Source organism: Artemia sp. Qi Xiang Cuo, chromosome 19, assembly GCF_049724085.1.
Source record: "Artemia sp. Qi Xiang Cuo chromosome 19, ASM4972408v1, whole genome shotgun sequence".
Lineage (NCBI taxonomy): Eukaryota > Metazoa > Arthropoda > Branchiopoda > Anostraca > Artemiidae > Artemia > Artemia sp. Qi Xiang Cuo.
Window position 1 is genome coordinate 35,037,122 of NC_142812.1, and position 17,254 is coordinate 35,054,375.

The following is a 17,254-nucleotide window of genomic DNA, read 5'->3' on the forward strand; positions in this document are numbered from 1 at the left end:
CAGAAAACCAAAGAGAGAGTGGGCGGATAGCTACAATGCCGAAGCCCCACCTATACAAGATTGTGAGCTTGCCTCTCATCATGCTTTTTCAAGGGTATCAGGAGCTGTCCCGGCTGCACAGCCCTATGGCATTGTTGGCTCAGCTGCACAAGAAATTAACGTCACCGGTCCCTCCATCCTCCAACTCGCGCTACCTGGACCATCTGGCACCCAAGTGCAGCCAGGATTTGCAAATGTGAGCATTTTTTTCCTCAAACTATCTTATAGAAATATAAATCTATTTCTTCCAATGTTTTTTCTTTTTCACTATTTTTCAACATTGTGTAAAAGTGTATCTCTGAGATATTAACCCCTCACCCCCAACCATTATTTTCTCTGCCCTCCCTCAGAGATATCTAAATGTAATTTTTTTGCTTGTCAAACTGCTCTTTTTTTCTAATCTTTGCTATTTTCTATGTTGCTATATCTTCACTATCACATATATTTTTAGGGACCTTTGAAACTCTGTGAATGCTATTTTTCACATAGTTTTAAGAGAGAGATTATTCCATTTTATCCATCTGTCACATATCAGCGTTCTAATTTACACTGAATATTTCTAAATAGCTTTCTATCGTGCCAAGATTTCAGCGAGGGGAAACCAAGCTAACGGTTCCCGGCATTTTCCTCGTCTGAAGTTCAGTCTTGGAAATCAGAACACTCGCGCGCGACAGGTTACAATAATTAAGCTCATGAGTTCACTGAATCTGTATGGAATTAGAAAGAAATAGTGACTTATGCAGTCTAAGCGAATATTTCAACTTTTGACGGGCATTATGTAAAGGGGGGGGCGGGAAGCGCTGCGGGAAGCGCTTCGGGCCCAAGAAGCACCGCGGGGAAGCGCTGCGGGGTGCGCCGCTGGCCCAAAAGCGCCGCGGGAAGCGCTGCGGGATGCGCCCCGGGTCCGAGATGCACCTCGGGATGCACTGTGGGCCCGAAAAGTGCCGCAAAAAAAGACTGATTTGTTCACATTGAAAATAAACTATTTTTGGAACAAATTTTCGCCTTCTATGTAAAGCGATGTTTTAGACTGTAAATATCTTATATTAAGTTGGAATTTCTTTCAGTTGAATTAACCAAATGCTACTACTAAGCACTGACTTTAAATAATAATCCAAATTTTAACAGTAGGGATGATTTAAACACTGAAAATAAGCTATTTTTCATTTATAGGTTGGAGCATTGGTCCCTTATTCACCATCGTCATCAGGTGAAGAGGAGGAAGAACTCATTGAAGGGGCAATGGAGTTTCATGACATTCAGGACAATGAAACATGAGCTATCAATCACTGGCAAGGTATCATTAACTCTGATGAAAAACCTTTTAATATTAATGAGTTTTTATGTGATTTTCTAAATGTAGAACCTAGCACAGTTAAGCATCGTAATGTTCCTAGTTCAGAGGCGAACTTACCTTTGCTAAGACCAAACACACTACAAATTTTAGAGGATTTTACGAACAAATTAATTGGGAACCCTCCTCCCACTGATTACCTACTTCCACTTCAAACAACTGAGTGGAGCATAGCCCAAATATTGTTGAACAATTTTGGGGAGGGGGTAATATAGAAGAAGAGGTTTCAACTTTTCCTGATTTTCAATTGTCCAATTCAATATTAAATAATATAGTTGTTTTCACAGCGACTTTTGGGGATCCTTTTAATTCACTTATGGGGGGAAATTTTGTGTTTGATCCCGTAGAAATTGTGCTTGCCTATGTAGATAAAATTCGTGCACTACTGGAGAACCAAATTCAGTTGTGGGGGGGTAGGGATTCAATTAAGGTTTCTATGGTTTTAAAGGTGTTTTATTTAAATGAGGGGAAAAGTGAAGTTTAGTATCATTATATGCATTCCGAGATGCACGTAATTTATCCGAATTTAGCAAATTTTGAGGGTGTTTTTTCCGAGTAGCTAGGTCAAATTATAGCGCATCATGAGAACTATAGCGAAAATGGGAGTGGGTCTGTAGTTCTATTTATTGAAAATTTAAGCGTTAATATTTGTAAATTTAAGAAAGATTTTATTTTAAGAGGGGGGGGCTAGGTCTGAGAGGGATACCTTTTTAAAATATAATCCGGATCTAGTATTTTGTAAAGGTGTCCAGAAGATCTGTTTTGAAACAGGTCAAAAATGTTTCAAGTATGCTTTCCTCATATCAGCATACGAGCCTCTAGCACGTGACGCTATTAAGACAAATTTAGATCATTGAGCTCTGCATGGGAAGGAAGGCTCTAATTTCCCAATTGTAGATTTTTATTGTTTAGAGGTAAAATACCCAGTAACGCTGAGATCCATTGATATTATTGAAAGGACCAATGCCCATTTAAATATCAGCGTTACTGTGGTTGAGTATGAAACAGAATTTGAAAATGGGGTTCGTTCTAAAAAGAAGGGGGTGGTCTTCCCTGTAAGGGGCCCGTCAATTGATTTGGTCAAACACTGGGTTTAGTTGTTATACACACCACCTAGTGAACCGAATGCAATTGGCCATTTTAATCCGATTACCGACATTAGTAGAGTTCTGGGGGGTAGTAAGCATAGGGGGGAACGTTTTACTGTCAACCATGCTTGTCAGGAGTTCGTAGTGATATAAAACTACGGGATCATATGAGGCATTGTAGACGGCATGGCTATCAGACAGTGGAAACGGTTTCAGGGGATAGGTCAATTCTACGATTCAAAAATTTCCAGAACACACTTCTCCAATGCAACAAAATATCTTTGGACTGTGAAGCTAAGCTGGTGGAGGTAAATGACCCCCAATATCCAAACCGAATCAAAGAACCTCAGGCTATTGCAGTGTTTTATACACATGCGCAAAGAGATAGTTCTAGCACCATGCGCCTGTTAGAAATAGTTTAGACATGGGATGAGAACGAGTGTAGGGTAAAGGCATTAACCAAACTAAGTGGCACGGCTAATGGTCCTATTTCTCGTTTGAAAAATACTCATTATCCAATGGTGCTGTCTGGAGAGGATCGTATCGCGATTAAAAATAAAAAAATATGTTGGGTTTGTAAGGGGGAGTTTGTAGAGGGGGATAAGGGGACTAAAGGGAAAAGAGGGGGGAGGGGGAAGTCAGAGACCATGATCACTTGTGGCAGGAAATACCTTCTGGGGGTAGTAATTTTAGGGAGGTAGCGCATCAATCATGTAACTTAAACGTTAGCCAACAGTTTCTTATCCCTATTTTTCTCCACTATGTAAATTATGATTTAAAATCATTTTGGCCGGCCCTGGCACGTCTTCACAGGGAGAGAGGGGGAGTAGACAGTCCATGGGTAGATAATTTATTTACCTATAAAATTATTCCCAAATCGGCCGAGAAGTTGCTGCTTCTCGAACTGAAATGGCAGGTAGTGGATAATGAACATACGTGCTGGAATAAAGTCAGGTTTTTAGATTCCTTTAGTTTTTTTCCCAAGACATTGAGTCAATTGATTCAAGTGCAGAAAAGCGACAATTTTGATACCTTTCCCTTGCTTAAACAGCACTTTCCAGACAGTGAAATGTATGACCTATTAACCTGCAAAGGTGTATACGCATACGATTATTACTGTTCTGGCGCTCGCTTAAGCGAGGTGAAACTACCTCCAATTGAAGCTCTTCACAATTCACTGACCAACAGTGAATGCACAGCCGAGGAGTATGAGTTTGCCAAGAAGTTGTGGGCTAAGGGGAATTGTAAAAATGGGTGAGATTATTGTAGACTGTACTTGGCCAGTGACGTTTTAACTCTGTTGGATATAGTCTGTAAGAACACAGACCAAATCTATTCAGAGTTCGGGTTAGATATAGGATATTATTTTTCCACACCCCATTTAGTGATGGATTTAATTTTAAAAATTAGTAGGGAGGAAATAGGCCTAATCTCCGACGTAGATCAACACCTTTTTGTAGAGCAATCAATGCGGAGAGGGTGTTTTTCTTGGGGACCACATCTTCTCAACTGATCCGAGCGGACAAAGCACCGGTGCAAAGTCAAATGCAGTGTTCTTGGACATGAACTGGTTATACCCCTCGGCAATGTCCCACTACTCTTTACCGTGTGGGAACTATCAATGGCTTTAGAATCCTTGTGACTTCCCCAACACTACCACCGTTGAGGACAATGGGCCACAAGTATGGTTCTTTGAAGTTGACGGTCATATTCCGCTGGCGCTTCACGACTCAGTCAAAGATTTTGTTTTTCCCTGAATCAATCAACCAGTGACCAGGGACTTGCTGAGCCCCTACAATCGATCATTGGTTGAGGATATGGGGATGCATTGGACCCCCTCTAAGCAAAAACTGATCGCTGATTTGTACCCTAAGGAGAATATCGTTGTTCACCATGTGCTTTTGCACTGGATGGTGAACAATGGTTTCATGATCACCAAAATGCATAGGGTCCTGCAGTTCAATCAGCGACCATACTTGAAAACGTTTATCGATACTTTTGTCGATAAACGCTCTAGGGCAAACTCAAAGGTAGATAACGAATTGTACAAGCTCATTCGAAATTCAGCGTTTGGCAAAATGTGTGAAAGCGTTCGTAATGGATCTTGCTGCGATGCCATGAATGACTTTTTAGAATTAGCACGACTTTGTTCCATCCCCACTTGTACCACGGTAATGCGCGTAGAGACCAGTATGAGGTTTCTACACAGGCAAAAGCGACAGAGAGTACTGAACTCGAACATTGTGAGCGGTAGATTAATCCAGGGCTCTTCAATGAGATGCATGTTGTAGTTTTTTTACACTTTTTGATTGGCACACGTGGCATAAAATACGGAGGTTCAGGTTTACGATGGTGGTACATATTCTCTGCGGCTAAAGGTAAAGAAGGCTTACGATTTATTGTGTGATCTAGACAAGGGGGAACACATCAGCTCGCGGATGGCTTTCACCAACTGGACTACGTCCATTTACCCTAAGCTGGTGAAACGTCAAGCACCCAACTAGCTCCTAATGTTAAAATCAGAGACGGGGAATTATTTGATATCCCGGGGGATGTTCCTGGGCCCCACAGTCTATTGCGTGAAAACCCATAGTGGGGATGAAAAGAAGACATGTAAAGGGGTGCCTACACATTTTGTAAAGAGCAATTTCAACATGAGCGTGTACAGAGATTGTGTAGAAGGTAGCCTAGTGCGGAGTGCACAGGTTCTTGCAATTCGCTCTCTACAGTATAAAAATTATACTGTGAGAGTGGGACAAAATGCAATGTCATGTATATCCGATAAGGTCCATGTGCTCGAGAATGGTGTGACTGTCCTGCCTCATGGCCACTACCATATTTCAGACCGGGTTGAATGCATTGACTACCATAATCAACTTGGTGTGGATAAATAAACCTAATCTGACTAACCAACTAACCAACTAACCCCCACCACCACCACTGACCCAACTAACCCAACCACTAACCTCTAGCAGTGACGACAACTATTGTTTTTCAATCGCGGCTCCCGGGGGGTGGGGGACCCGTCCCGCGGCCGGCTCCCGGGGGGTGGGGGGGGGGTTCCGCCCGCGGCCGCCCCCGGGGGGTGGGGGGTCCCGCCGATAGCCGCCCCCGGGGGGGGCCTACCTTCAAATTCGCTACAATGTTCAACTGTGCTAGTTCATGTTCCAAGTGTGTTTTGTTGTTGTATAGAAAAGTGTTGATGTACAAAAGTGTTTAAACACAATTAGTGCTGTAGATGGACAAAAGTGTTGTACAGAAAAGTGTTATTGATGGACAAAAGTGTTTATTTATAAAGTGTTATCATTGTTCATGTTGAACAAATAGAGTTTTCATGTTGACCATGAAATTTTGTCAGGTTCTTGTTGAACAAGTGTCATTTTTATCGTTGTTCATGTTGAACTAATATTTGTTTTCATGTTGTCGAAATAAATGTTGCCATGAAATATTGTTTTTGTTGTTCTTGAATAGATAGATCAATGGGAAAATTACTACTTATTCTTTGGACATGTATGATTTACAGTTAGTTATAGTCCGACTGTTGTCAACAGCATGTATCAATTTAAAACACCCTTCAGATCGTTTCTGTGTGGGCCGTCAATGTCAGGGAAAATAAAACTTTTAACTAGAATAACTAAAAATTGTGATAAAATGCTTTTGGAGGAGCCGAAAAAAATCTTCGCGTGCTATGGCAGATGGTAAGAGTAAAACTATCATATAGATGCTAGCACTTTAATCATATCCATTTGGGTCATAATGTGCCTTGGTTTGCTCAGTTTCGTTTAGTAAGCCTTAGTGTGAAGCATTGATTATTTTTCTGACACCAGTGAGCAGATCTCATAGGAAATGACACGACTGTTCACCGTCCGATCTCACCATGAACATATTACCATAACCCTAGTTCTACACAATCTGTTTCATCAGAGCAAATGTATGCGAACCCTTGCTTTGAATTGCATCATCTATATTATATGTCGAGTCTTTCGTGATTCTAGCTCCCGAATAAATCTAAATAATAACAAATAACCCCGCGCCCCAAAAATTCATTTTTAGGCGTACACACAGGCGACAAGCAAGCCCTACGGTTACAATTTGCTGGATCTTAATCAGAGCACGCCAGAGGATATACGTGTAGTCACCGACATTTTCAACAATGAAATTACAGAATATCTTCTGGTGAACAGTAAAAAAGACAATTAGTTGCAATTATGACACTGAAGAAATTACATTAAGATCGACATTTATATTCCATTTTAAGCACTCCAAAAGCCGTGCTTAGGAAGGTCAAACTCAAACATGGTTTTGACGATGATTTCATTAATTTAATATCTGATCTTTGTTTAAATTTAACTGAGTGCATTGTTCAACTGCCAGAAGGTGTTAGACATCAGAAAAAGCAACATCGTTCCACTGTACGCGCCTTGGCTTGTAAAAACAAGGGAAACAAATTTAAAAGAAAACGGCTCTTTCAAGCAGGCGGTAGCTTTTTCACACTTTTACTGCCAATAATTGCAGGACTTGTAAACATTTTTCTCTAGAGAATGGCAAAACCCTATAAATTGACACCATTTGAACTTGTCCTCTCGCCCGTCGACATTTTGAAGACAATCTAAGCAAATGCATTAATGATGAGAATATTGCCGATGATAAAAAACTGCTTTTACTCCAAGATGCATTGCGACGTGTGGACAAACATAGACCTTATCGTGAGAGACCATCCGCCACCGTTACCGGTCCCTCTAAACAGGAAACATCTCCTCAAGATTCTGCAGCAGTGCAAACATAGGAGAAAGAATTGAATTCGATTGTATTGAAAATAGGGAACTTATTGCCACTGAACTATTGTGAATAGAGTAAATGAGCACTATCTTATGTCATGTTGGAAACTGCTGGTGATCAAGTTCAAGTCGAATGCACAGGGAAACGAATTATAATTCAGGGAAAGAGTTATAATCTAGTTGATTTAATTTGTGATATGGTGACGAATCGTAAAGGACTATTATCCATTGACAATAATCTATACACCTTTCTAAATTTATCAAACTTCCCCAAATGTCTTATTGGTAATAAGCAAATTCTAAAGAAACTAAGAGAATATAGTCCTCCAACAACACCAAAACCATTTAAAAAAGAAGAAGAAGATTCATTATTTGAAAATATTAGCACTAATGATTTTACAACACCTGTGGCTGCTAGTCAAAAGCGAAGACGAATTGATTCACCCTCCAGTGTGCAAAAGGGGAGTGGACATTACACTACGTGTTTACGTTCAAAATGGATGAAGTTCTGAAAGGTGTTTATGAAAATATTGGTGAAGCGGGAAGTTGAAGTTCTCCCAAAACGCTTTCTAGAGCCGTTTCCGGCACCACATTGAAAAAAGCAAAAGAATATCTAGAAAATGAGCCGAGTTACACACTACTTCGAAATCATTGGCTTCGCGCCAATTAATATCGAGAAACTAAAGCCTTTTTCCCTCTGTAAATATTGCAAATGTATCTTTTGACTTTAGACACACTTCAACAACGTCACAATGCCCCATACGAATATATTCTAATGGCACTCAGTGTTTTTAGTTACTATGCCTATGCCAGTCTTTTAAGATCAAAGAGTGGTGTTGAAGTTGCTCGAGCCATTGAAAGTATTCTTGAACAGGATTCGTATGGAAAAAATCAATTTGATTGTCGCAGTGTATTTGTTAATCCCCAAGTGCTAAAGGATCTATTGAAAATATAATGAAGCACTCTATCATAGTCAAAGCCTGTTAAAGGCTGCATTGGCTGAACGATTAATAAGAACGATTCGTCTTTTAATTTCAAGATATAGCACACTAGCTTTAATTCATAATTTAGAAAAAATCATGCAGATATACAATCATCGACCTCATCGATTTCTGTCCAACTCTAGCCCTCTGAATATTCACTGCAATTAAAATACATATGATACTTTTCTAAAGCAATACTCCAATGGCAATGAGAAGAAAAAGAAGAAATTCAATGTTGGTGATACTGTTCAAATTAACAGAACCACCAATATTTTTGAAAAGGGGAATTATTTATGGAGCACCGAACTTTTCAAAGTGTCCAAAATCCTGGATACCGAACCCACGACTTATCGACTGCGAGACAACAAATATGAAGATATTCTCGGCGGTTTTTATTAATATCAAGTGCAAAAAGTTAGAGACACTAGTGAAATGTATCAAATTGAAATGATATTAAAGAGACGTACTCATAGGGGCAAGAGACAGTTGCTTGTTCGCTGGCTAGGATACAACTCGGATTTTGATTCTTGGGTCAGTGCTGAAGATATTAACAATTCCCAATGATTTCTATGTGACTTTCATGTCCAATATTTCTGATCCTCTCTACAATAAGTTGAATAGAACAAATGATTTTTGGACGAGACTCCCCTCTGCCATCAAATTCGACTCAGAGCCTTGAGTGACTCTTGTCAAATTTATTCTTAAAAATACCTACAAAAACTTGAAAAAAGATCGCGTATATTAAACCAAAAATATACCATATAATTGCTCCCGCAATCACTCTCAAATTATTAAAAACAAATTTAAAAAATCAATTGGATGGGTTGTTCATATACTTAATTACCGTAAGAGGAATTATCCTTAATGAATAATTTATGTCGTTTTATTAAGAAAAAAATTTCCACTTGTAAAAAATGCGCTTTTCATTTCAACTATTCAAAGCAGAAGGGCAAGATCTACATTAGTTCACTTATTGCCAGCGAAAAGGTTATTCTCAATGATAATCTAAAGGATGTTCTTGGCTTTAAACTCAGTATAATCGACGGTAGAAGTGCCATAAACACTCAATTAATTTTTCCTGACTAACCGCCTGCCTTTTCCACATAGACTTGTATGTTTATCTACGCCTCATTTAAGGGAACGTCCCTGGTTCGTAATTAAACTGTTCTCCTCTTACAAGCTCTTGACCCAAAAACAAATGAAGAGCATATTCACCACAACAATATAAAGCCTCCTCAGTATGTCTCTGCAAACACTTCGTATTTGGAGCTCTCTCAGTAAAGACTAAGAACTGAATTGGGTGATCCCATAGCAATTTCAAAAGGTTTGGCTGTGATTACATACCCTTTTCGTCCCATCGTTCAAATTCAACAAGATTTCTAATAAAAAAGTGGTCTTCACTTGTCCTGATATTGACTGCTATGTTAATACTCTTGGCCCAAGACAACAGGGCAATGGAATGGACTATTACAAAGGTCTCTCGTCAATATCTGGCTACGGTCTTGGCAGTTGGTTTGCTAAGCTGTTTCGCTCTTCACTACCACTGGCTAGTAAATATCTTGTACCGGCTGCGACAGATTTTGCATCCTTTACACTATACGATTTGCGCTCTGGCAAGGATTTTAAAAAAATTGCTAAGGAAAATCTTTGATCTAGTGTACGAACTCTTGGCAAAGGTTTAAAAAAAATAGTAAAGGCTTAAAACGATCTAACAAAAATACATCACTTGTCAGTCTCCGCTCAGGTCCAAAGCAAAAAGCATCACCCATTCTTGTCAAAGAAAAGAAGGAAAAAGCTGTCACGTGCTGTAAACAGAAGAAGTCCCAGGAAGAGAATTGTTAGATCGAAACTAGATTTCTTCTCCTAAAATGTCCTACCTACAGAATAAGGATTCTCAACCTTCAATCACCGCCTCATTGAATCTATTCAATGCTGAAAATATTGAAGTGAGCGTCAAGAATGGATCTCCGATAATATTCACTTTCAAATTTATTCCAATGAAGACTACTTTATGGACATGTCTTCGAAATTTATAGATTTACAAATGAAAGTCCGAAAATCCGATAATACAATGCCAATTCGGGCCCATGGAATATCCTATGAAAATTGTATATTACATAATTTATTTCGTTAAACGAGTGTCTACATCAATGGCAAGTTGGTGAGCACAGGAAACAATCTCTCAAATTATACAAACCATTTGCAATTCATATTGATGATACTCAAGTCATGCAAGGAATTGAGAGAAGGCTCCAATGGATATGAATATATTAATAATACTGATAGTACAGATGTACTAAAAAATGCTACAACTAGTGAATTACATCTAATTGGAAGAATATGACTTAAAATATTTGATGTACCCCACTGGTTGCCGCCCGAGGTTAAAGTGGATATAAAACTGACGTTTGCACCATCCAATTTCACATTCAGAAGAGAACTTGTTACCAATCCCTATGTAAGTTTCTCTCTCACCTCGGCAATGTTTCATGTTCGCAAACAACAGGTCGCGAGTTCTGTTACTTTGGCAGTAGAAAAACTGAGAGCCAATGGGAATAATATTAAACTACTTGTTCCTCATACAATCACCAATCAACGTCATATTGCCATGGGCTCACGCACCTTCACCGATTCATCCTTTATCAATGGTGAAATTCCGTTAAAACTTGCTTTGGTATTTGTAAAAAGCACTAGTGCAATAGGATCGTGGACTGAATGTCCACATAAATTCGAGATGTTTGGACTTTCATCTCTTGTGTGCAAAGTAAACGATATCCCACTCTACAATCTATCTGTTGATAAATCATATAGAACATTGTTTGAGTTGACCATGCAAACCCTAGATCATGATTCGCAACTATTTGAAAATGGTATAACCGAAGATATGTTTGCTAAAAAACATGGTATCATTGTACTAGATTTGTCTGGCACACAGGATATGAGTATAGTACGTACGGGGAGTGTGTGTTTAGAGTGTACATTTACCGATCCATTGGCTGAGAGTATTGCCCTAATCTCACTTAATCAATATGAAACATATTGTGAAATCACTCCCGAAGGTAGTGTTCTGCTATACATTGCGCCATGAACAACAGTCAAATAATCAATGTATTTAATATGGATCCCTACATGTCCCAGTACAAATCCTATTGTCTACCCTCAGACTATCTTGGAAAAATTCAAAGTGTTAACAATACCTTGATTAGTGTTAATAGCAGTCCGTCGACTGTGCTGACGGGTCATTGGCTGTGCATCTTTCAAACAATGAAGACGATTGAATTTTTTGATCCTCTTGGGCTACCCTATACATTCTACACACCCCACATCAGCAACTTTATTGAGAGCAGTGGGAAAACTATTATTCAAAATCGGAAGAGGGTGTAGGATCTGACGACTAAAAGCTGCGGCTTCCATGCACTACTATATTTTGTGTTCCGCTCTCGCGGCTATACTTACAAGCAGTTTCTCCACATTTATAGTGACAATCCCCGTCTGAACGACTTTCTAGTGGAAAATGTCCTGTCAGACCTATACAGTATTGATTTCAGTGCCCTAAGAGTAAAGTGCTTAAAAAATGTTTGTGAATTTGTTTATTAATAAAATGTATATATACAACAATGTCTTTAAATCTTCACTTTTAGATTTCTTCTTCAATGTATAGGCAACTGTCGGGAACCACTAATGCTGGTAAATCGTTTGGATTCACTGTATATTGATGATGATTGACTGCAAAGTCAGGTTCATATTTTCTACAGAACAATGTAGCTTCACTCTTGTCATATCTCTTTGTATAGTCAATGATACTATTTGCATTCATATTATGAAATTCACTAGTGTCAATCTGTCTATTTGAAGCAATATCACATACAGTGTTTTCAAGTGGTGAATCACATTCGGTAACTGCCAAATAAAAATCACTTGGTTTATAGTCATAGTAGGCAGTGTCGTCACAACGATGACGTAGAAACCAAATTGTCTTGTTAGTCCAACAGTTGAATCGTAGACCAGACTCCTCTTCCCAGAATAATTTAAATCCACGACGATACCAATCTCGTAGAAATAAACCGAAATCACGTTTAGGATTCTTTTCAATCATAGCGGGGAAAGTATTCTCCCACTGATCACATTTATCATAGTGACATTTGGAGCACAGGTGCCCTCTAGGGTGAGTCACACACCTCTTCAAGACATGAATTACATCCTTTAATTTGTACTGCATAGCCTCTATGTAATTTACAAGGATTACATAACTTTCACTTTTTAGTATAGTCATAAATAATTGTACAATTCTCACATTGAGTCCAACTGCCAAGAGTGTACAAGCACAATGAACATATATAGAGCATTATTGTTTTCCGATGTCAACTCACTGACAGCTAAAACGAAACTGATCGTCCTCACTCCATAAATTCAATGAGTGGAAATGGGGAGAGGAGTAGCTCTGTGACGTTACCTCTTTCGAATGGTGGGGCCATCTACATTGAATCCATTGGCAATGTTTTCAAAAGTATATCCACAATATGATTCTGCTTTGTTCCAATTAATATATCAATAAATTGACTATAAGCATTTGAATCACATTTTAAAAGTTTCATACAATAGTCCAATAGGGGAGAATCAGTTTTCATTATATTGTCAATTGTTCCCTGACAAGCGTATATCCTGCGTTGAAGAAATAACTAGAGAAAATCATCATCCAAAATCAAATATTTTTCCATAAACACTAGATTTGATCTAATTCTCTCTTTCTCAAAGTTACTCATTTTTCGGTCCTTTCACTCTGACTGCTGACTCTAGACTAACCCAGATTCGTTAGCCCTAACCAGAAAAGAAAGGGAACATTTTCGATTTCGAAACAATTTTATTGAATAATTATAACATCAATAATACTATGCATGTACAATTAGCGATACTGTTAATTGTCTTCACTATGTTTCACTAATGCACTTAAAGCATAATGAAGTCTATTCCCATGCGCTCTATCAACTTGTGCGGCAAAGCATAATTGATCCTACATTCTAAATTTTCTCAAGGATATCACTTATCTTGCATATACTGCATCCCATTCCAGACAAAGCCGTGAACCTTTCATGATTTCCACCGCAATATTTGGTGCTCTTGTATTATTATCATCAACTCCACTATCAACTTCTAATAGAGTAAACATACCACTTATCGCCGTCAACACAAATATATATCTAAATGAGTAAAGTCGAACTGTTCTTCTCACTCCTTTGAATTCTATTTACAGACTAATAAAACAACTATAACAAAAATCCTTTCCTCATATTCACTCTGCCAATAATATGTAAGCAAGCCCTTTGAATGACTGAGAAGGAAACACGTGATCTAACTGTTTCCTGGAAACTCATAACATTTGCCTCGAGCAACAACAACAACAAGATCTTGAAGGAAGTGTCATTGACCCTGTCCCCATTAGACTCAATAATCCATTAAAGTGAGAAAGTTCCTTTTTTTTCATTCTCACTGACAAAAACAATAAAACAGACATAAATTACTGTTGACATCCATGAAAAACATCAAATAAATTGACCAACACACATAACCGTCCAAGAAACATCCATAAATGTGAGTAAATTCCTTTTTTTTCATTCTCACTGACAAAAACCATAAAATAGACATAAATCGATGTTGACATCCATGAAAAACATCAAATAAATTGACCAACACACATAACCATCCAAGAAACATACATCAAAGTGAGAAAATTCCTGTTTTTTCAAGTGATAAAAATGCTGTTTTTTCATTCTCACTGACAACAACCATAAAACAGACATAAATTGCTGTTGACATCCATGAAAAACATCAAATAAATTGACCGACACACATAACCATCCAAGAAAACATCCATCAAAGTGAGAAAATTCCTGTTTTTTCATTCTCACTGACAACAAACAGACATAAATTATGTAAAAAAAGTTGTAGGTGGCAGCAGGGGTGGGCAATCGGAGTATAAGATAGCCTTCTACTGGCAGGTTCCAGGAGGTTATAATGGGAACCCTTTGTTCCTGGAAAATCAATAGAGGATCACGGTACGCTTCGCTCCTTGTTCCTGGAAATAGCGGGAAAATCCTTTGTTTGCCATGAACAAAGGGAACAAAAGGCTCTGTGTGTGAAGCAGAAAAATATTGGGCTATGACCAATTTGGACTATGTTCCTAGTGGAGAAAACCCTGAAGGTTTTTCCCTACACCCTTAGGTTTTTTAAACAAAAAAAAAACTATGTTGGAACGTCAATGTTTGCACCTTGATTGGGCGGGCCCTGATGGTTTTTTCCTGGTTCTTTGTTGGTTTGTAAACACAACAACTAAAGAAATCTTGAAGAAAACATTTGCATAAGTAAATAAAAAAGCCCCTATTACGTAACAATCAAATAAATCATGATTTAGCGGGGGCCTGAAGGCTTTTCTTGGCTCTCGTGGGTTTTTAAACGCAAGAACCAAAGAAATCTCGAAGAAAATATTTACATAAGTAAACAAACTAGCCCCTACTACGTAACAATCAGGTTTTCTATGCCCTTACATGCACTATCGTATTGCGTAAGACCCACGTGCGCGTAATAACGTCTTCAGGGGTAGTAGTTCCAATAGTACACTCCCTATCTGTGTTGTGGAATCCAAAGGGCGGTCACTACTGACACAGCATTTTGAAGTTTAATTGTATTGAGATGTGACGTCTATCAATGGTTCAACAAAATTGCATTTTTCATTGGCTTAAACCTAGAGTAGACAGGGACAAGGAGGCCTCAACAAAGACAAAAACTACAGTAAATAATTTTCTGTAATATTTCATGACGTCCAAAATAAGCCCAAATTTGTATTGTGTCTGATTGGCTTGCAACTTGCTTGATATGTACACTGGGCAAAACAAATCAAAGAGGAGAAAATGTTTAAAAAAAAATAAGGTTTATTGATTTGTGATACCTTAAATGGGCCAAATATTGTGATGCCCAATCGACATGATACTTTTAGGGTAAGTAGACTGGACCAAGGGGACAACACTATTTTTCACAAGAAATTGGGTTGTATCAATTCATAGCGAAAAATCACCCATTTTCTTTTGCTGGATCTGCGTGAAAATTTCAGGCCATGTAGGAGGCCAAGGGAACCTCTATTAAGACAAAAAAAAATAAGGAAACAAATCTGGTTGCATTGATCTGTTAGCCCGTTTTTGTTGTTTTTTTCCTTTTTTGAGACACAAAAATAGAACTCTTTTATAATTGGCCTTGACATGCATTTGTTTTACGGATAAAAAAAAGTTAATACAAAATAGAACTTGAAAAAAATTGAGATACTTAGTTGATTAAGATACATGTATATTGTAGTGTGTCTATATCATGAGGGCCAGGATGGCTTCAGCTCTGTAGATAACCAAAAACTACGCAGATTTCAATCCATAAGAGTTAAAATCCTCCTCTGTGTCCCCCGAATCTTATGTTGAAAATATTATTAGGAATTATGGTTGAAAGGAATTATTGCACAAAACTATTGCTGATCAAAAATTTTGACTAAGTATTCAAATCTTGCTAAAAATTTAAATACGTTTTAGTTCTTAAGTTGAGAAACTAAAAGCGAAATTCACATATTTTCTTACTTTTAACTAGGGATACCCCTACCGTAGGGTTCTCTTATATTCTGAGCTGGATGGTGTGATTTTCATTAAGATCACTTGACCTTTTTTGGGGGGTGGGGGGGGTTTTTCGCTCTTTTCAAAAATTGGGCAAATTTTCTTCAGGCTCATAACTTTTTGATGGGTAACACTAAACTTGATGAATTTTATATATTTTGAATAAGAATCAAAATTCAATTCTTTTGATGTATCTGTAGTTATTAAGACTCTGCTTCTGAGAGTTTCGGTTGCTATTGAGCCGGATCGGTCCTTACTTACAGTTCGTTACCACGAACAGTTTGAAAACAAAATTTTTGTTTTGAATAGTTTCTCATCCATCGTTATGATATCTAAAAATCTAAAAATCATAATACTTTCAGGAAATAATGTAAATGGTTTTAAACAACAGATCTGGTTTCATTAATCTAGTATTAAGTATATTTGCATCATATTTTGTTCTTTTTAAACCCATTTCTTTAAATATCTAGGTAATCAGTTGTCAGATCATTTATTACTTCACCGATTCCAAATATCCATTCAATAAATTAATCAGAGTGTTTAAAATTTTGCCAATTTAGTTATAAATTTTTTGTTTGTTTGAACTAAATGAAGCAAAAGGAAATGTTTTGACAACAAAAAAGTGTCTTTTTAAAATAATAAACTAAATTAAAAATCACTATTGTAGTGATTCTAAGAAATTTATTTTCTTTCCTTTAATCTTGAATATTACCGTGATTTTCTTTTCCTTTTTTTTTTGTTGTCGAGGTTGTGGCAAATAAAAACTGCACTTACGAAGTACATACCATTTTTCAGTGAAGCGTAGATAACATCCAGGTCTTTTAAGGGATTTAAGATGCGGATTTAGCCCTGCTCTTATTCGGGGTAGCTTTTATTTATAAAACTTGATTAGCCTCGTGATGTCATTTTGCTATTTTATTGCTGTTGTGACCGATAAAAACAGACTGCTGGAGATACAAATTATTTTCAGTAAAGCGCAAATCCCGCTCTGGTCTTTAGAAGCCTGAGAGGGGGGGGTACCCCCGCTGTTATTTGTGGTAGTTTTCTTTATTTCAAGTTAGACTTGATTATTTATTTTGATTTATGTTGGTTCTATGATTCATATATTCATCAATAGAAGTATCTGTTATCTCTGTCTTTGATATGGTTATTCATTTTATTTCTGTTCGTTTGGGATTTCATTTGTTCATTCTTAGTAAATTCTTTTCGTTTTACGCCTTAATTATTGGTTGACTTTATCTAGGCTTTTAATATAGCTCTTTGAAGCGAAAATGAAGGGGCACCTTCTGTTCTGGAGCATAAAAATTTTAAGACTTCAAGTGACCTCTTTTACTTCTATAAGCAAAGGCTTTATTAAAAGGCAAAG

General features: G+C 37.7%; 1 protein-coding gene across 5 annotated transcripts in view; it reads left to right on the plus strand.

The window, feature by feature from the left end:
* Window positions 1–17,254, plus strand: part of LOC148940774 (CCA tRNA nucleotidyltransferase 1, mitochondrial) — a 115,676-nt gene that overhangs the window by 49,477 nt on the left and 48,945 nt on the right. The gene's annotated exons all lie outside the window — the stretch shown is intronic.